The sequence below is a fragment of the Furipterus horrens genome, unplaced genomic scaffold (assembly GCF_987537825.1).
Source record: "Furipterus horrens unplaced genomic scaffold, mFurHor1.1.pri manual_scaffold_1, whole genome shotgun sequence".
NCBI classification, from domain to species: Eukaryota; Metazoa; Chordata; class Mammalia; order Chiroptera; family Furipteridae; genus Furipterus; species Furipterus horrens.
The window spans coordinates 71,651,379-71,672,831 of record NW_028327171.1 but is presented as its reverse complement, the minus strand read 5'-3'; positions in this window follow the sequence as shown (position 1 = coordinate 71,672,831).

The following is a 21,453-nucleotide window of genomic DNA, read 5'->3' as shown; positions in this document are numbered from 1 at the left end:
GGGCGGCCCGAGAGCTTTCTCCAGGATTGGCGCCTATTGTTCCCGGGCTGAGGTGTTTTCTCGCTCGCTAGCTGCCCCGTGCCCTTAGTCCCGCTGAGCCGAGCTCCGGGAGTTGGTCTCTCGCCTCTTAGGGCAGGGCCGGGGACACTTGTGCTCAGTGGAAGTGAGCATCCGTGAATCGCTGCCTCCCGCTGTTCCTGTGCTGCAGCCACCCACCTTCCCTCACCCGTCTGGGCTGGCACAAACAGAGCCTGCGCTAGTGGTCTGCTTTCCGGCCTGGGGCCCTGCACCCACGGGAGCTGTCTAGGGGTGTCTGTGCATAGTTCTCTGCCTTTTCAGTGGGCCCTCCCTGTGCCCGTAGGGGCACTGATCTTATGTCCATTGGGGAGTGTCCGAGGGACGCCTGGACTCACAGCCCCGAGCACCTGGGCCAGTGAGTGAGAGCACTTCCCTATGTGCGCCCCCGCGACCCAAGGGTAGGGTTGGGGAGTCGATGAGCGCGCCTCTGCGCCTGGGCTCCTCCAGAACGGCCTACCACCCCCAAACTTTCCTCCCCTCTCCACCGTCCACTAGAGAAAAATATAAAGGAGAATTATGTTCTCACTTGCCCGGCAGCACGCTGTCTCCTGTCCTTCAGCGCCAATGCCACTTGGTCGAGTCCCGTCTCTGCCAGCGGGCAGAGATCCGCTCTCTGCCTGACTCCTCTCCGGGGCCAAAATTTATTCTTAGGTATTTGATTTTTCTTGTTGCTATAATGAATGGGATTACTTCCCCAGATTCTGTTTCTGATATTTCATTGTTGGTGTACAAAAATGCTCCCAATTTTCTGAATATTGACTTTGTGTCCCACTGTTTTGCCAAATTCAGTTATTAGGTCAAGTCAGTTTTTGGTGGATACTATAGGGTTTTCTATGTACACTATCATGTCATATTTGAATAATGAGTTTTACTTCCTCCTTTCCAATTTGGATGTCCTTTATTTCTTTTTTTTTTTGCCTGATCACTGTGGTGAAATCCTCCAATACTATGTTGAATAAGAGTAGTGAAAGTGTACACCCTTGTCTTGTTCCTGATCTTAAGGGGAAAGTTTTTAGTTTTTGCCCATTGAGTATGATGTTGGCTTCACGTTTCTTGTATATGGCTTTTAGTAGAGGTATGATCCCTCTGTTCCTACCTTGCTTAGTGATTTTATCATAAATGGATTCTAGATTTTATCAAATACTTTTTCAGCATCTATTGATATGATTATGTAAGTTTTGTCCTTCATTTTGTTTATGTGCTGTATTACACTTATTTGCAAATATCATACCATCCTTGCATCTCTGGGGTGAATCCCACTTGATTATGGTGTATGATCTTTTAAATATATTGTTGGGTCTAGTTTACTTATAGTTTGTTGAGGATTTTAGCATCTATGTTCATGAGAGATATTGGTCTGTAGTTTTCTTTCTTTGTTTTGTCTTTACCTGGTTTTGGAATTAGGATAATACTCACCTAATAAAAGAAGTTTGGAAGTCTTCCGTCTTCTTGAACTTTTTGGAATTGTTTGAAAGGATAGGTGTTAGTTCCTCTTTGAATGTTTGGTAGAATTCAGCTGTGAAGCCATTCTGTCCAGGGCTTTTGTGTGCTGGTAGTTTTGTGACTACTGCTTCAATTTCACTAGTTGTTAGCAGTCTATTCAGGTATTCTGCTTCTTGTTGATTCAGTTTTGGAAAATTGTACATTTCTATAAATTTTTCCACTTTACTCAGGCTTGTCCAATTTCTTAGCATATATTTGTTCATAATAATTTCTTACAGTCCCTTGCATTTCTGTGGTATCAATTTCTGATTTTATTTATTTGGATCCTCTTTTTTTCTTGATAAATCTGTTTAAAGGTTTGTCAATTTTGTTTATCTTTTCAAAGAACCAGCTCCAGGATTCATTGATCTGATCCTTTGTATTGTTGTTTAGTCTCTATGGCATTTAATTCTTCTCTGCTCTCAATTATTTTCTTCCTTCTATTCACTCTGGGCTTTGTTTGTTGTTGTTCCTCTAGTTCTCATAGATGTAGAGTTAGGATGCTTATTTGAGGTTTTTCTGTTTTCTTTAGGTAGTCCTGAATTGCTATGAACTTCCTTCTCTGGACTACCTTTTCTGTGCCCCATAGGTTTGAGGTTGTTATGTGTCCATTTTCATTTTTTTCCAGGTATTTTTTGATGTGTATCTCGATCTTATTAACCAATCCATTATTTAATATCATGTTATTCAGTTTCATGTATTTGAATATTTTTGTTTTTTTCCTTGAGATTGGTTTCTAGTTTCAAGCCATTGTAATCTGAACACATGGTTGATTTGAAAACGTTCCATGTACTTTTGAAAAGAATATATATTTTGCTTCTTTGAGGAGAAATTTTCTGTATATATTAATTAAATCTATTTGATCCAAAGTTTGCTCAATGTCGCAATATTCCTGTTGATTCTTTGTTTAGAAGATCCATCCATTGTTTATAGTGGGGTGTTAAAATACTATATGATGACTGTTTTGCTATTGATATCTTTTTTGAAGTCTTCCAAAATTTTCTTATATATTTAGGTGCTTTATGTTGGGTGCATATATGTTAACAAGGGTTATATCCTTTTGTTGGACAGTCCCCTTAAGTATTAAATAGTGACCTTCTTTGTCTCTTGTTATGGCCTTTTCTTTTGTGAAGTTTATTTTGTCTAAGTATTGCTACCCCAGGGTTTTTTTTTTGTTTGTTTGTTTGTTTTTCTTTCATGTTCATTTGCTTGGAATATATTTTTTCTATCCCTTTACTTTCAGCCTGTGTAGGTCTTCTGTTCTGTGGTGTGTCTTTTGGAGACAGAATACATTTGGGTCATGTTTTCTGATTGACTCAGCTACCCTATGCCTTTTTATTAGAGTATTTAGTCCATAAGTCTCACAGTTATAATTAAGTTTGTTTACAGAACTTAAACAATATTACATTTTAGCTAACTGTAATATTTAAGTTTGTAAACTGTACTTTGACAGAAACTTGCTTAGGTAAGAAATTTATACCATACAATTATTGACAGGAAACACAATATTATTTTTAACTGTCATTATTACCTTCTGATTAATAATAAGGCATGTTCATTTAAATTTCAACTTATTAAAAGATAAAGTGAATTTTAAAACACAATTTTAAAACTATAAAAATATTGGCAAAGAATTAATGAGCATGTCATGCTGCAGAAATACTACTGTTACTGACTTTTGAGATAGCTTATATATTATAGCCAAATGCCTTTCTAAGTTGGCTGGTATCATTAATGATGGATTTTCAACTTAACTCTACATTCCTTTCCTTTTCTGGACCTTTAATATCATTTCAGCATTTTTTTTTTTTTTTCCTGATTCAGTTTCTTCTTGCTAAGCAGCTCAGAATTTCCTCCAGGGTCCCTATGGGCTCAGTGCTGGACCTAGTAAAACTTCCTTTGATGAATAATCTTCTGATAAGTGTAACTTGTGCAGCAATGTACACTTATTTATGGCTGACATAGTCTGGTGTCAGAGAACATAAAATTGAAGTTAAAGTTAATAACCTGCCACTTGTTATTATACCTGACTTTTTGCTCTTTTGCTGTTAAGGCTGTACGAGTATTTCCATTAAAAATTGATTTTCAGTGGTTTGTAGCTTAACTGCAAATGATCTGTCCATGAGAGATGAAAACTAATATATGAGTGCATCCCTTAGGAACCAGTGCATAATTAAATTTGCATGGTTGTTTTAAAGTTAAATTGCAGTACGTTAGGGGTGATAATAAAGAAGCTATGGGTTTAGGAAACTACTGAAAATTAAATTTAGATTGGATTATTTTTATTTTTAATTAGCAAATACTATTCATTTAAATAATAATTTTGATTTCACAGAAATTATAAAAATATCAAAGTACATAACATTTCTCTTTTTTAAAAATGTGTAGGCTTACCATGTGTTAGCTATCAATATTAGAAACATGCTACAAAAACGATGTTTTTGGTTTTGTTGTGATATTCACTTTACATGAATATATATAAGTATATATTTTAATTTATAAATTTAAAAGGGTTTAATCAGTCAAGTAAATAAATAAATAGCAAGTTCTTTTTCTCCATAGGATAATTTATCAGGTGTTGAAGGTTCAAAGATAAAAGATGCTATATCTGCCTGGAAGATCTAAGAGTCTATTGTAATATAAAACAGAATGGCACATATCAGTGTATAAATGACAAAGGTAAACAGAAAGGGTCTCAGAAGAGGGAGGCAGGGCTGCAGGTTAAGAGTGGAAAATTTTAACTATTTGTCCATGAAATAAGTGAATTTGGAGAGAATAGCTTCAGTAACACCATAGAAAAGAAATACAAACATGTATTTTTAAAAATCTATGGGTTTTTCAGAAAAAGAAATACAGGAAAGGAAAAACAACTTAGGATAAAAATCAGTTTTGGAGTCATATTTTCATCACTATCCCACAAGATATCACTGACTGTTTTTAAACAGAACATTGTTCATGTTGGAAGAATAAATGAAGAAAATTAATTGGCAAATTCTGTAAGTTGGCATCATTGTGTTTCGTTTGAGAGTGTTGACTTAGGTCATATTCCTGGATTTCGATCTCAACAGCAATATTCCCTTGCTTTATAAACTTGGACAAGTCTTTTAATTCTTTAGTCTTCAAGTGGTTTAATGTTGAGATGAAAATAAAAGATGACAAAATACAGGAACTTTTGTGTACATTTGTAGGAATGAAATGAGAATACATATAAACACTTGGCACTATGATTAAATACATGATAAGTATTAGCTGTTGTTATTAAGATAAGTGAAGAGAGGGAAAGAAAATATAAATGATAAACAATTTGGAAATAGCTACAATTGTTCAGGATAGAATTATTGATTAACTTGTATGAGGACCTCAAAATGAAACTATGCATTAAATATAAAAGGTGTGAAGGTGGAATATGCAAGACTAAAAGGCAGATTGGACCTAAATGGTGAGGAACTAAAATAACAATTTTCAGATTTAAAACTGGATACCTCAGAGTGTAAAGGTAGTTTCATGATCATAAAAGAGACATCATTAATCTTAATGACATGATTAAGAAATGACTAATATAAATGTTAAAGCTTCAACTATTCATTGGACATATAATCATCCAGAAGGTAAGTTTTAAATATGATAAGAAACTTTAATATAAAGTGTCTCTTAAAATATACAAGAAAAAATTGGTATTTCACAACAGCAATATATGTACATAATACTTGCATTATAATATACATAAATACAATTAATATGCAAACTAACTGCAAAAAGTTTTAAAAACTACATGTGTAATACAAATGATCGCTATGTAAATCAAAATTTTAGTCAAAAAATATAAATAACTACAAAATTTGAGATAGTGATAACATAACTTACAAAAGTGAATATAAGTGTGAACAAAAAACAGCATAAAAATCCTTGAATTTCCTAGAAACTAAGGAAAGCAAAGAAATACAATATATTTACATATGCATATTATAATAATTATCTTTAATAATTAATATTCAGGACTATCAATTTTATAAAGAAATCAATAATCTCCTCCAGCACAATCTTCTGGAGATATCAGTGATGTCCCTACAAACTTAGCTCCCAAATCTCTTTTTGTCTTTCTGGATATAGTGTTGTTATGTTTTCCCTACAAAGAAAATTCAAATATGAGTCTTGTCAATTATTTTCTGTGATCCTAATTCATTTTCAGTATTTAAAATCCATCCTTCATTTTTCACTATCAATCTTAAGACCAAATTTGTGTGTTTTTAATGTTGTACAAGAATAGCTGTAGGTACTTTAAGATTTTCTTCATGTCTCTAAAATGTCTTTTATCTGAGTTATCCTTCATTCTATTCTAAGAACAATATTTTAAAAAGGATTCACAATGCTAAAATAATATATTTTTCATAATTATATGTGTGTTGTAAAGGGAGAAACCAAGAAGCAACATAAAGGTGAAGATTCCATCTTTGGTTTGTTTATTCCCCTTGAGAAAATTATTAAAAATAAGAATAATAAATGTAATTATAGCCCTGGCCAGTGTGGCTCAGTTGGTTGGAGTGTTGTCTTGTAACCAAAAGGTTGTGGGTTTGATATCTGGTTGGGACACATGCCGGGGTTGTGGGTTTGACCTTTAGTATGGGTGTGTATGGGAGGCAACCAACTGATGTTTCTAACATCAATGTTTCTCTTTCTCCCTTCCTCTCTCCCTAAGAGCATCAGAAAAATGTCCTCAGAAGAGGATAAATTATTTTTTTGTAAGTAATTATAATATCACTGAAGGAGTGTTTTCCCCTTATTTTCTGTAGAAAGTTACAATGAGAAGGAGGTGGCCATCGGCAAAATATGTATGGTTAAGAACCCTAAACACAGAGATAGTTTCCTTTACTATTATCAATGGCAACTTTGCAGTACAGACTGAGTAACCTAAATCTAGTCACTTTCTCTGATTGGATGGCAGATCATGGTGAAGCTTCCAGAAAAGCCAATCAGTCATTAAATAGAGAACAAATGCAAAGAAAAAGAACCTCAATGAGCAAAATGAAACAGAAACAATAAACAACAATTACCACCCCCAACCACCATACTGATGAATTAAATATAAATCGATTTGAAATAAATCCTGTATCAATATTTCCTTAAAATTGCCCATCTACCAAAATCACTGCAGTGAAATGTCAGAGAAAATGCCTGTAGAAGGTGGAAGTATGCAGGAAGTAGTGAAATATGTTAAGAAAAAAATTGAGAGAGATAAAAAATCAATTTAAAATTTGCTATAATTTTCTGTTTTAATAAACTATGATTATAACAACAGAAGACAGAAAAGGAAACAAATCAAGATAATAGAATAAAAATGATGGTATAGAAAGAACACAGGTCAGGAAACCAGCAAAATCTGAATTTGAGTCTGTGTTTCATTGAGTACTCACTATAAAACCCTGGGAAGTTTATGTCCCCTCTTACAATATCTAGTCCCAAACCCAAGGGATGGAATATAAAACTGTTTTAGCTACCCATAAGAAATATAAGGTGGCATGAAATTATATATCTCCAAATTCCATTGTACTGTAGTATCACAGTCAAAAGGGGCACTAGGTTGATCTTACTCTAAAGTCTATTCTCTTTTCATTACTCTACATTACAATAAAAAAATAGCAAAAAGAAAACATTTACATCAAAGACACACAGATTTAAGTGGATCCAACATTCTACCTGTAATGTATCCATGCATTTGCTCATTGCTTCACTCACTAAACATTTATTGAACAACTACTATAACACTGGGGAACACAGTTTTCACTGAGTTAGATCTGATACTTGTTTTTGACTAAGTTTTGGCATCTGAATCCAAAAATGACTCCAGTTTTTCTCTATCACGTGAACTTTTTAAGGTACAGGATACACTCTCTCTGTCCCAAAAATCATAGAAAATTGTACATACAAAGGAGAATAAAGAAAAAAATTACCTGACTATACTGTTTATTAAGAGTTGTTTTATCCATATTAAGACTATATATTCTTACTTTAAGTTAAATTTTGTAAAGTAGTAAAGTTCTGCTACCAAACATACATAGTAAGGTATTTTATCTTGTCAAATAACAGGCTAGGACATGCCAAAATGAGATACTTGAAACAGTCTCCTTCAGTTGGCAAAGCTTTAACAAATTGCTTCATGAGACCCAGTTTTATGTGCACTGGTGGGAATATAATGTTCTTTCTGTCAACAAGTAGCTCATGTAGAATATTTGGATCACCAGGTTTGAAGTCAGATCTTGGAGGCCAATTTGACTTCACCCAGTGCTTCTCATGAGCTCTACTGTCCCAAATACACAGAAAACAGGGATACTTGGTTTATCTGTGTTGCTGACCAAGAAGGAAGCAGACCATTTGAAGGTCAACACAGATGTTCCAATTGTGCTTGTGATATTGCAACAGATCAATGACTCTCTTTATGTCTTCATATTCCTCATGAAAACAAACTGAATGGCCAGTTGGGACTGCACCAAATAAATTACCATTGTGGAGAAGGACACACTTCAAGATCTGCTTTGAGCTATTGATGAACAGTCATCATTCAGTTGCATTATAGATTGGAATTCCCAATTCCTCGATTAAACCATGTATGTTAAGGCAATACACAAAGCCACCATCACTTTAAAAGTACTGCAGAAATGCACTTTCTCTTGACCAAAAGTAGGGTACATTTGTTCCTTTTTCAAGCTCGTTTTTCTCATGCAGTCTTGATGCTAGGAGTTCTGAAGCCTTTTTGGATAGTCCCAAATCTCATGCCAAATCATTCAACTCATGCTGATCAAATCCCTTACAAAATGAGTCATTATCAGTTTCAAAATCTTCACTGGTGTTGTCACTTAGTTCTCCACTATACTCTTGTTTTTCGAAAGAGGGTAGTTCAATAAAAACTGGCACTGGGATTTCAGCTGAATGAGGCACTGGTTGTATAGCTGATGGTAGTCTAGGATACTCTATTTTACATTTATTTTTCTTGTTATATCCTCACATTTTCACTATACAAAGTAACAGTCACTTGAAGGATTTCTGGGCTGTCGCAAAACCATAGGTATACTAAATGGCAATTTATCATGTGTTCCCTTCTTCCACATCCGTAAACTCTTGACACACTGCTTGCACACCTTGTGAGGAGCCCAAGACTTATCTTGATCACCAAGTTTTACTTTAAAATATGCAAAGTGGGCTTGCCTGACAAATGCGCTGATGTTTGTCCTTTGACTGGGAATGTTGAAACTGCCACGGATATAACAAAATGAATCAGGGTTGTTTAGGCACTTATGATAATAAATAGCAAAGGCAGACATGATCTGAAGGAAAGGAAGTAAGTACATATGTAAATAAAAAATAAATTCAGCTAACTCCTTGTATACAGACAAGAACTTAGACAACACTTCAGAATATGGTTCACTATAAAGGGTGACTCACAACCTCTCACCACACTGTCTCATGTAACTGAATAGCCTAAACAAGTATGAACCTGTCGCTGGTCTCCCAGGTTATCCCTTACCCCTCCCCACTTGAGGGAGATTTGCTCTCAGCCAATAGGAGAGCACTAGTGCTCCCTCCATCCCCACTCAATCCAGACTAGAGTGGTTGCATTAAGACAAACTGTACAGAAAAAAACTTGACATGATAGAAGAAAACTAACTGCAGTTTTGAAGTCAGCATATCTATTTAAGTTTAAAACAACTGAAAAATTGAACTCAAAAGGAATTATGTTAAAAATTGTCCCCCTGTTTGATTATAATCCAAACATTGTGTCGTACAGTAATGGGGGACTGTCTATGACAGAATCTGGGTGATGTCCCACTACCAAAAGAAAGAAAGCCATCCAAGATCTTTTATTGTTTTTGTTGTTGCTTTTTAAGGGTAGTCACAGAAATGGCACATTAAATGTAATGCCTACTCTGAATTTAGAGGTGATGGCATTGGAAATCAAGGCTTAAATGGAGTAAAAAGGATTGAGACAACTCTAATGGAAGTTTTTAATTATTTAAAGGCATCTTGGGAAATAACTGAGATTAAAACTAATTGTGCGATTAGACTAAAATAATCTTGTGTTATTGATATGTTTCCTAGTTGAAACATTAAGATACATTTATCAAGCAAATATTAATTTTCTGCTTCTAATAAAATAGCAAGTTCATGAGAATAATTATAATATTTAAGTTTTTTCATTTAAATTATTTTAAAAGAAACCATGAGTTTGAAAAACATAAAAATAAACAAAAATAAAAGTAGGCAGATGTTAAAGACCCTGCATCTTAAAGAAAGAGCAGGTTTCTGATAAAAATAAGCAAGAAGCAAAAATGTAACTTTTTATCAGCATATTTAGATTTTATTTATAATGTGATCAAGGATCATATATTATAAATTACTTACATTATAAATAAAAGTTTCAATGTTGTGATTTCTTAGGATTCAATTAGGTTTTCCAAGCCTAAACTATATTTTTGATGTTATCATTTATGTGTTTTGGAGTTCGAGTGCTCATATTTTTCATCTGGGCCTGGCATAATATCTACATTATTTCTATTAATTTATAATATTACTATTATTCTTTAAATATTTTACACATGAAAGTTTATACATATCATTTGTCATTATTTTATATCAACTTGTGGGTGGTTTAGTTTTTGTATTTTCTAGCATAATTTTTTTTTTGTATGATAACTAAACTTTTCAATGGATTGAGGAACTCTCCATGCAAGAAAACCTTATATGCAGTAAAAATTATATTTGAAATTACTTGAATTTAATCAATCTGTTTCAGTTCTAAGTCCTATTTTAATTATTGCTCTTTTATTTCAGTCCTAAGCCTGCCAATTCTAAGGAAGACCTGGCTTGTGATACTATATTTCTTCTGAACACTTAACACCTATTTGGTGATTCAACCTTTTTATTAACATTTATGTCAACCTTGGGTACTTTCTTCTCAGCATGTAAAACACACTCTTTTTTTGGTTTTGGACATGTGGCACATTCAGCATCAATATATCTCCCTTCTCCATTTTACCTGCCATTTTCTTATTTCCTTAAAAAAAAAAAAAATCAAGAATTTTCTATGGCCAGCTCTCAGCACTGTGGCATAAACCCTATCACCAGGTTGCTGCAATAATTAAAATATTCTAGAAACAATTACCTATGCTGTGTTCCTGATACTTTTCTATTTATTTTTGCTTTATCTAATAAAGAGAAAGCAAATTTATTTGTTTTTAATATAAAATATTTGTTTCTCCCTCTACCAGTTTTTCATCGAATTATTTCCCTACTCATTTGTTCTTTGGATGTAACTTTTTATGACTAAAATATTTGCCACTGGTAAGGATATTTTGCTTTGGAGTAATTTTTAAATTTTACTGTATATTGACTCGTCGTCGTCGGCAGCTGTATTATTTTCCTTGTATATTGACTACCTCTCTATAAAATAGGCAATAATACTTGACTATTTGCATGGTCTGTAGTCTTTTCTGACTTTACTAAGATCTTTGAGGCATTTGAATGCAAAAAGAAATTGAAATCCAAGAGATGATTACCGTTGTTATGTGCACAAGTGATACTAACATACAGCTGTATCTTAAAAATTCCCCTAGGTCATTGTCCTTTAACTTTTCACTTTATTCACTTTTCTCCGTGTATGACTGCCATGAATAAAATTTCACTGGAGATCAAAAGCACAATGTGAGTGATTGAAGCACCCTCTATAAGTCAATAATTAGTTAAGTCTTGGTTGCCTCCTCCTAAATATATATAATGGTCTATGCTGTTTGTAAGTGTATTTTATTTTCATGGGAGTGTGACTTTGTCGGCAAGTGTATAACTACAAGGACATACTGAATGTGTTGGAAAAATAAAATATCTTAGCTTAAAATCTAATTTTTCACATGAATTACTCACCTTAGTAGAGTTGACGATGCTTTCTTACATTATGCATGAGAGAATTTTATTTTCTCTTTTCAGTCATTTGCAGTAAATATTTTGTCTTCTAATCATTTTAATATCCATGTTTCTAGGTTTAGAATGCAATTTTTTGTTTAAATCTAAGAGAGGGGAACATGAATTTGCATAATTTTAGGTTACATTTGACCCACATTTGCTAGAGATACTCCATGCCATCACGTTACTGCCCCAGTTTCCTTTCAGAGCCATAGGTTCTGATGACTTGAATGAAGAGAGATTGTTTTGTGTAAAATCATTTGCCATGTTGCTTGGATAAGGATAGCAATCTCTTCAGACTCCTGAGACTTCCTAATGAGGTTAAAATGTGCCTACATATGTCAGAAGCTTCTACACAAATTAGGGAATGAAAAGAGTAAGAAAACTGTGCAAAGAGTTTCATATGGCAAGATACATTAGAATAAACATTAGCAATTGTCTTGAGTACTGAAAGTTTCATAAATTTCAGAGGAAATAAAATAATGATGCATATTACAAATTAATATAAAGGCTTGGAGTTTTTAATTGCATATCTCTTTGCATTTAACATTCAATAATATGAGGTCAGAAAGAAGTGTTTATCCTTTTGAAGAGGAAAAGAGTGATTGCTGTAAGTTTATTCTTTATTTTCCTCTTAACTGTTATTTTAACATAATTTCAAATTTATAGAAAAGTTGCAAAAATAGTACAAAGCATCCCATTAATTTCCTTTTCCAAATGTTAACATTTTACTATATTTGAGAGTAAATTGTGGGTATAGGGCTCCTTTACCCCTAGATATTTTAGTATGCATTTTCTAAAAACTTGGGCTAATAATGTAAAACTCTTGTACATTATCACAGCACAAGCAACAATTTCTGGAAATTAACCTTGATATAGATCTATTATCTAATATACAGACATTATCCAGATTTCACCAAATGTTTTAATAATGCCCTTCAGAGCAAAAGAAAATGCAGGAGCAGGTACTGCAGTCAGTTATCACGTCTCTTTAGTCTTTCAATCCAGAATAGTCCTTCAATATTTTAATTCTGTTTGATATTTCAAAGTGCAAAGGCTATACATTTTGTACAGTGTCCCTAAGTTTTGGTTTGTCTGATATTTCATCATGATTAGATTCAGGACATACAGTTTTTGTAGGAATACTTAGCGACAATATTATGCTCTCTTCTCAGGAGACACAAAAGGTTGATCTGTCCCATCCCTGGTGATGTTTACACTGGTCACCTGGTTAAAACGTAGTCAGGTTCCTGTAAAGTTAAATGTGAATGTATTTACACATAGACTGTTTGTGTATAAGATTTGCCATTCCTCATTTATCACCCCAGATAAAGTCTAACCTGGTTTTACCTATAATGTATGTAAAGGTAATTTACAACATACATTTTTCGAGGTAACACTGTGATGAAGCACAAAAATAGAGAGTATGAAAGAAGGATAAATAGGAGAAAAGAAAGGAGAAAGATAAAAAGGTGGCGTTGACTTTAGGCAGATCTGTAAATAAATTTTGTTTTGCTACTTATTTTCTCTGTTTTGTTTTTTTCTTCTGATCTATAAGGATAAGATTTTCCACCTTACTTGGCTGTTGGTAAATTAAAAATCAGATATACCTAGCCCCCAACCCACCCCCTCAACAGACAACTGTCAATGTGCTCTTTATCTATGAATCTGTTTTTAATTTGCTTGTTAGTTCAGTTTGTTCATTAGATTCCACATATGAGTGACACCATATAGCACTCCTCTGTCTCTTACAGATTTATTTCACTTAGCATAATACTCTCCAGGTCCATTTGTGCTGTTGCAAAAGGTAAGATTTCCTTCTTTTATTAGAGCCTAGTAGTAGTTCATTGTGTAAGTGCATCAGAGCTTTATTATTATTATTATTGTTACTACTACTACTACAATTGATGTTAAAGAGAGAGGAAGGGAGAGAAACATTGATGTGAGAGAGAAACATTAATTGATTGTCTCACATAGGCTCCCTGACAAGGGATTGAAAACAACCTTGGTAAGTGCCCTGACCTGGAATTAAAACCCCAACCTTTTAGTGTAAGGGACAGTGCTCCAACCAACTGAGCCATACCAACCAGGGCCAAAAGCTGTATAATTCTGTTAACCAGTGTTACCCCCCAAAATTCAATAAAAAGGAAAAAATTCAGATACACCTCTAGAGCGTAGAAAATAGCAAGTGCTCAGCATTCAGTGTCCTGTCTTAGCTATCATAAATAAATATTTTGAGGTCTTACAGCTTACCAAATAGTTAGGATAAATTAGTGTGAATATATATTTTAATTCCAGTGAAGGAAAGACACCTGAAAATATTTGATAGAGCTTATGTTTTTAAAGGTTTCTTTGTTTGCCCTGACAATTCAAGCTGGAAAACAGGTACGTTGAGCAGAGTCTACTAATCATTTCTTAAAAAACCCCATTTCCTTCTGCTGCAACTGACCTGCTGCAATAAAACAAAATATGAAACTCTTTTCAGGCTTAATGTTATTACATTTTTAAAATCTCATGAGAGATATCTTCCAGTCATGAAAGATGGTAGCACAATATCTTCTCTTGCTTTCACTTTCACTTTGATACTTGGGGAAAAAAAACATAGTATACAATTTTTAAAGCATTCTCATCTTTTATTATAAAAATATTAAAAATATAAATATTATTTCAAAACATAGAATAGCCACTCAATGTAATAAAGTTCAAAATATGGAGGTGGACTATATTTTGGATTTTGAAGAAAAATATATAGAATATTTGCATTGATAAAAAATAAGAGAAATATAATCAGTTCTCAAAAGAATTATTTGTATTATCTAAATTAAATTAGCAAATTCAATATAACTTCATTACTGCTTTGATAATTCAATATTTTGATTTTTTGCATTTGATTTATACAGGAGAATCCATTTAGTCTCAGGTCAGATGCTTTATTTAAAAATGGAGCATATGATTACTCTAGTAGTGTTTCCTCTAGAATACTTCTGAAGCAAAATGACAGCTCTCTAGTGAGTCACATGCAGCAGAAAAATTTATTGTAAAGTTTTTCACAAGGATAGAATTTTCCATGCATTTTTCAATGCTTACTTGAGGATATTTTGTGGTATGCATTCCTAGTAACTCTTCAAGCCTCCTTCTATTTCCCTTCGTCCTTGCTAGCAAAAGAATAAAAATAAAAATAAAATTACTTTTTATGCCAGCTGGCCATAGCTTCAAGAAAGCATTCTGGCTCTAGGAAATGAATTTTGATAAATTAAGAAGAGAAAAGTTTCACGTGAATGAGGATAGGATGCATTTTTGGCCAATGTGTCAAGAGGAGTCATCTGCAAATGCCTTCAAGAAAAGAGATAGAAGGTGTAAGTTAACTCCCTAGGTTGCTACAATTTTTGTGGCCACAAAGGAACAAGCTAGAACATAAAATAAACAGCACTAAGGATGATAGAACAGGAAGACTGGGGTCGTGGAGTTGGAGAAAGAAAATATGAGTATGTGAAAATATTGTACAGCTGTTCAAAGAATCAATCTAGAACAGCAGACACTTATTACATAGGAAATGATATAGTCTTAACTGTTTGTCATTTATGGTTTGTATTTGTGTTAACTGCAGCCAGCATCATATTATCTTTGTTAGGTGCTTTGACATAAAAATAAAAATAAATAACATAATTCATTCAAAAATATTTTGAGTGCCTGCTCTAACTGCAAATCACTTTTCCAGATGTTAAGAATGTGTTTAGATCAAGACATTCCTCTAGTCATATGTTGGTTTTCATAATAATTAAAACAAATATATATGAAATAAAAGTAGACATTAAACTTTTTAAATTGTTTTTATTGTTCTATTACAATTGTCTCAATTTTTCCCCCTTTGCCCTCTACCCATCACAAGCCCCTGCTCCCACAGTCAATTCACATGCTTTTTTCCATGTCCATGGGTCAATCATACATGTTTTTTGTCTAGTTTTCTCCCCTTTTTTCCCACCCTTATCCCCCTCTGCCCTCCCTTCTGGTCATTTTCAGTCTGATCTATGTTTCCTTACTTATGGTTCTCAAAGTGGATAAAAGACTTAGCTATAAGTTGTGAAACCATAAAATTCCTAGAGTAAAATATAGGCAGGAAAATCTTAGATACCCCATGTAGCAATGCTTTTGCTGATATATCTCCCAGTGTAAGGGAAATAAAGTAAAAAATAAACAAATGGGACCATATCAAATGAAAAACTTCTGCACAGCTAAAGGAACCATCATCAAAATAAAAAGGGAACCAACAACATGGGAGAACATATTTTCCAGTGACACATTGGATAAGGGTTTTATATAAAAAACTCATATGACTCAACAACAGGAATACAAACAATCGAATTAAAAAATGAACAAAGGTTCTGAATAGATGACCCATAGACATATACAAAGATGCTCTACATCCCTAGCCATTGGAGAGATGTAAATTAAAACCACAATGAGATACCACCTCACACCTGTTAGAATGGCCATCATTAATAAATCAACAAACAAGTGCTGGCAAGGATGTGGAGAAATGGGATCACTAGTGTACTGTTGGTGAGAATGCAGACTGGTGCAGCCACTGTGGAAGAGTATGAAATTTTCTCAAAAAACTAAAAACGAAACTATCTTTTGACCCAGAAATTCCATTGCTAGAATTATACCTGAAGAATCCTGAGACACCAATTCAAAAGAACCTGTGAATAACTATGATCATAGTGGCACTACTTACAATAGCCAAGTGCTAGAAACAGCCTAAGTGCCCATCAGTAACTGAGTGAATAAAAAAAAAAGTGATTCATTTATGCAATGGAATACTATGCAGCAGAAAGAAAAAATGAACTCTAACTTTTTGTGACAGTATGGATGGAACTAGAGAATATTAAGTGAAATAAGCCAGTCAATGAAAGGCAAATACCATATGATCTTACCTATAACAGAAATCTAATGAACAAAATAAACAAAATAAACTTTCTTTAAAAGGCAAAGAAGGAACATAACGTTTATTGTTCATTGCTTTAATTAGTTTTAAGAGGAATTAAATGAGAAAATACTGCAAAATCCACACAGATCTTGACACATGGTAATCACTGACTTAACTAATAATAGTATTATAGTATTCCCTCACTTATCGTGGGTATTACGTTCTAGACCACCACCCCCAATGAAGTAGGAACCTTACATCTATTCTACACTCTTAAACATATGTAACTTTAACAACATATGTATAAAATCCTGTGATATAGCAAAAAATCCGCACTAAATAATTTAATATAATATTTTAAAAAATCTCACGATACAGTGATGCTGTGATAAGTGAACTGCAACATAGAGAGGCACTACTGTATTTTAACTAAATATTACAGGGACACAATGTTGTAATATAATGAATAATTCTGAATTGTGTAAGAAAACTTTTAATTTTTTTATTTTTAATATTTTATTGTTTATACTATTACAGTTCTCCCAAATTTCCCCTTTTGTTCCCCTCTACCCAGCTCACCCTCCCACTCCCATACTCAATCTCCACCCTATTGTCCATGTCCATGGGTCCTTCATATATGCTCTTTGACTAATCCCTTCATTTTCTTTCATGCAGTCCCAGCCTCCCAACTCCCCTCCTACATCTGTCAGTCTGTTCCATGATTCTATGCTTTTGGTTCTATTTTGCTCATTAGTTTATTTTGTTCATTAGTTTCCACTTATAAGTGAGTTCATATGATATTTGTCTTTCACTGCATGCCTTATTTCACTTAGCATAATACTCTCCAGTTCAATCCATGTTGTCACAAAAGGTAAGAATTCCTTCTTTCTTTCTGCTGCATAGTGTTCCATTGTGTAAAAGTACGACAATTTTTTACTCTCTTATCTACTGATGGGCACTTGGGCTGTTTCCAATTCTTGGCTATTGTAAATAGCACTGCTATGAACATGGGGGTGCATAAATTTTTTGGATTCTTCAGGTATATTTCCAACAGTGGAAGCTCTAAGTCAAAAGGCAATCCCATTTTTAGTTTTCTGAGAAAATTTCATACTGTTTTTCACAGTGGCTGCACCAGTCTGCAATCCTACCAACAGTGCAGTAGGGTTCCCACTTCTCCACACGTTTGTCAGCAATTGTTGTTTGCTGATGTGTTTATGATGGCCATTCTGACAGGCGTGAGGTGATATCTCATTGTGATTTTAGTTTGCATCTCTCTGATGGCTAGTAATGTTGAGCATCTTTTCATATGTCTGTGGGCCATCTGTATGTCCTTCTTAGAGAAGTGTCTGTTCAGGACCTTTGCCCAGTTTTAAATTGGATTGTTTGTCTTCCTGGTGATGAGTTGTATAAGTTCTTTATATATTTTGGTGATTAAACCCTTGTCCAATATATCACTGGCAGTTATGTCTGTCTGTTCTCTTTTCATTTTGATGATGGTTTCTTGCACTGTGTAGAAGCTTTTTTTCATTTGATGTAATTCCATTTGTTTATTTTACCTTTTGTTCCTCTTGCCCTAGAGGATATATTGGCAAAAATATTGTTAAATGAGATATCTGCATTTTTTTAATTTTAGAAAATATATGTACATAAAACTATAAAAAACTGTTTAATCTTTAAATTTTATTGTATTTTTAATTATATTTTAATTATAATGCCATAGTTGTCTCAAGTTTCCCCCTTTGCCTCCCTCACCCAGTACTCCCCACTCCCTTGTGCAATTCCCACAACTTTGTTCATATCCATGGTTTATGCATACAAGTTCTTTGGCTACTCCTATTTCTAAACTGTACTTTCTATCCCTCTGGCCATTCTGTAACTACCAATTTGTACTTCTTAATCACCTCACCATTGCATGCCTTTCTCTACAAATTCATTCCATCTGGCAAGCACCAAAACATCTTTATATCCGTAATTCTGTCTTTGTTCTTCTTGTTTGCTTAGTTTCTTTTTTCTTCTTCAATTTTTGATAGCTATATGTTCATTGCCATTTTACTGTCCATGATTCTAATCTTCTTCTTTTTCTTAAATAAGTACCTTTAACATTTCATATAATAATGGGAGAATGGTTTGGTGATGATGAATTCCTTAAGCTTTTTCTTGGCTGGGAAGCTCTTTATCTGCCCTTTGATTTTAAATGATATCATTGCTGGATAGAGCAATCTTGGTAGTATGGCCCTGTTTTTCATGACTTTGAATGTTTGTTGCCAATCCCTTCTGGTCTGCAAAGTTTCTTTTGAGAAATCAGCTGACCGTCTTATGGGGACTTGCGTTAGGTAATTAAATGCTTTACTCTTGCTGCTTTTAAGAGTCTCTCTTTATCTTTAACTTTTGGCATATTAATTATAATGTGTCTTGGTGTGGACCTGTTTGTGTCCATCTTGTTTGGAACTCTCTGTGCTTCCTGAACCTGCATATCTATTTCCTTCACCAAATTAGGGACATTTCCTTCCTTCTTTCCTTCCTTCCTTCCCTCCTTCCTTTCTTTTTCTTTCTTTTTCAAATTATAAGAGAAGGTTTATTTAGAAAGTTACAGAGGCAGTAGAAGTGAGGCAACTAGGCTGAGTAGGCTCAGGAAACAAGTTACAGAAGCCAAAGAAGTGTCTTTGGAGTTTAGGAGAGAGAAAGACTAAGATAATGTGACTAGTGAAAATAATAAAGGGAAAAGAAATGCAGGAGTGTGCTCCCCAGAAGGACAGTGTTCAGAGATCTTCTCTGATTCTTTTTTCAAATGGATTTCCAATTTTATGTACTTTCTCTTTTCCTTCTGGCACCACTCTGATGCAAATGTTGTATACCTGAAGTTGTCCCAGAGGCTCCTTACACTGTCCTCATTTGTTTTAGATTTTTTTTCCTTTTTGATTTTCTGATTGGTTGCTTTTTATTTCCTTGTTTCATATCATTGATTTGATTTTCAGCTTCATCAATGCTATGGTTGATTCCTTCTAAATTATTTTTTATTTCCATTAGTATATCCTTCATTTATGCCTGGATCTTTTTTATGCTGTTGAGGCCCTCACTAAGTTTCTTAAGCATCCTTGTTACCAGCATTTTGAATTCTGTATTTGATAGTTCATGTCAATTTTGTTTAGTTCCTTTTTTGGTGTTTTGATCTGTTCTTTTGTTTGAATTGTTTCTTTGTCTTCTCATTTTGGCAGCCTCCCTGAGTTTGTATTAGGTAGAGATGCGTTGACTCCTGTCTTGGTAACATCATGTAATGTAGTAGGTTTCCTGCAGGTTCCAGTGGCATAGCCTTCCCATTAACTCAATCAGCTGTGCCTTCTGTGTGGGCTGACTACATCCTCCTCCTTTAGTTGAGTCTTGATTTCTGTTGGCAGGTCAGTGGGAGGGGTTTACTCAGGCCAGTCAGCTGAAAGAATTGACTGTGACCACTGACCACCATCCTCTACCCTCCATGGAGGATTAGCTGTGCAGGGCATGGTGGTGGTGCTCCAGTGTGGTCTGTTGCTACCCACTAGGTGTGTGGGCTCTGGGGTTTCCCAGGTGGTGTATGCCAGGGTTAGCCCCCACCTGTGTTCCACCCAGGGCCACCCAGCATGAGCTACAGAGCAATTTGCAGCTGGCTGCTACTTGTGCTGGACTTTGAGGCTCCCAGGTGAAGCCAGACTGTGACCCAAAGCTGGTTACTCCTAGTACCATGCCTGGGGCCAACATAGCCAGAGGTACAGGGGTTGGAGGCATGTTGAGGCTGGCAGTTCATTGTTTGAGAGAATCTAGTAAGATGTGAAGTCTGAGCTGAGACTATCCATTCATATGGAAAAGCCACTGTTAACAGCTTGGGTGGGTTGGTAGTGTGGTGGGCAGAGCCTCAGGGATTCCTCAGAGCATAGCCAACTGTGTTAGCCAGATTGATGGAGTATCAGATATAGCTCCCGCCTGCATTCTCTGTGACTCTGTGGGGGTAGCTTTCTCCAAAATGTTTTTCCAAAATCTTTATTAAGCAAATAAAATTAAGGTACTCTTTGATTCTAGCAAAAGAATAGTAATGTCAAAACATAATAATATCAATGGATATTACAGAAATAAATATTAATGAGTCACTACCCCATGGTTGGAAAGATAATTGTACCACAAACTACTGAATACTTTATCAAAACTAGCCAAACATTAGAATTTGCATTTCTGTTTACATTTTCCTCCATCATAATTGGTAGCTTGTCACTATTTCTTTACTTGCTTGGAGGCATTTTTCGAACTGAATACATTCTGTGAGTACAGAAGAATCCTCACTCATCAAGGCTGTCAATTTGGCCATTTCTCCTTTTAGTTTTTCTTGTTAGTTACTCTCCTGCTTTTACTTACTTAAGACATGTCACTCATTCAGCAGATGCACTGACAGATACTAGACTGATGTGTAAATTTATTCACAGGAAAGAAAAGAACATTTTTGTTCTAATGTTTTATTTTTATCTCTGAGTGCCATCTTTATATGACAGATTATAAAGCCATATCCATATTAAAAAGCATCCTTACATGAAAAGCAATTTGCCATATAAATATTGCCTTTCTACCTCCTTTATTTCCATGGCCTTAGAAGGCTTATTGAAAATAATACTTCTCACAAGTTGAGACAATAATCCAAGTAATGGTGAATAGCCACCCTTTCTTTCTATCGTTTTCTTTTGTTATTATGTCTGGCTTAGTCAATGTACACAGGGAAAAAAAAACGTATCATCTTCCTATATCATGGAGACAACTAGAGAGCATATACACTGTACTTATCTAAAATGCTAAAGAGATTACAACTCATGGGCATAGGAAATAAAAGTCAAATTCAGAACTTAGAAATGGATTCAAGAAGAAAATCAGTATTATATTTTATTTAAGAAAGATCCTTCATACAAATGAAATAAAACTCTCCTTTATATGTCAGTGAAATCAATAAAAATCTTTCTGTAATTAAAAAGTATAGGCTCTATTTATTCCCTTTAACAGTTTGT